The following is a 324-nucleotide window of genomic DNA, read 5'->3' on the forward strand; positions in this document are numbered from 1 at the left end:
AGAGAGAGAGGGAGAGAGAGACCTTATCTGTCTTCTTGCAAGATCCCCTGAGCCACGTTCAGAGCCTTGAACATAGTAAGTGCTCAGCAAACAGGGGTTGAATGACTATCCTTTCCAGACAATCTTATCTGGGTCAGATCAAGGACTGATTAAGGGTTCATTATCTTCACAGCTGCCCTTTATCCAGCACCCTCTGGCAGGAGGCGCTGTGCTAAGTGTATTTGCATTTGTGGCCCCATTCCTTGTCAGAAGCAGAGCGTAGATTTCACTGGACTTACAAATACAAGCCAGGAGCTGGATACAGTAGTAAAAGGTATCCATTGA

Source organism: Colobus angolensis, unplaced genomic scaffold (assembly GCF_000951035.1).
Source record: "Colobus angolensis palliatus isolate OR3802 unplaced genomic scaffold, Cang.pa_1.0 Scaffold10, whole genome shotgun sequence".
NCBI lineage: Eukaryota > Metazoa > Chordata > Mammalia > Primates > Cercopithecidae > Colobus > Colobus angolensis.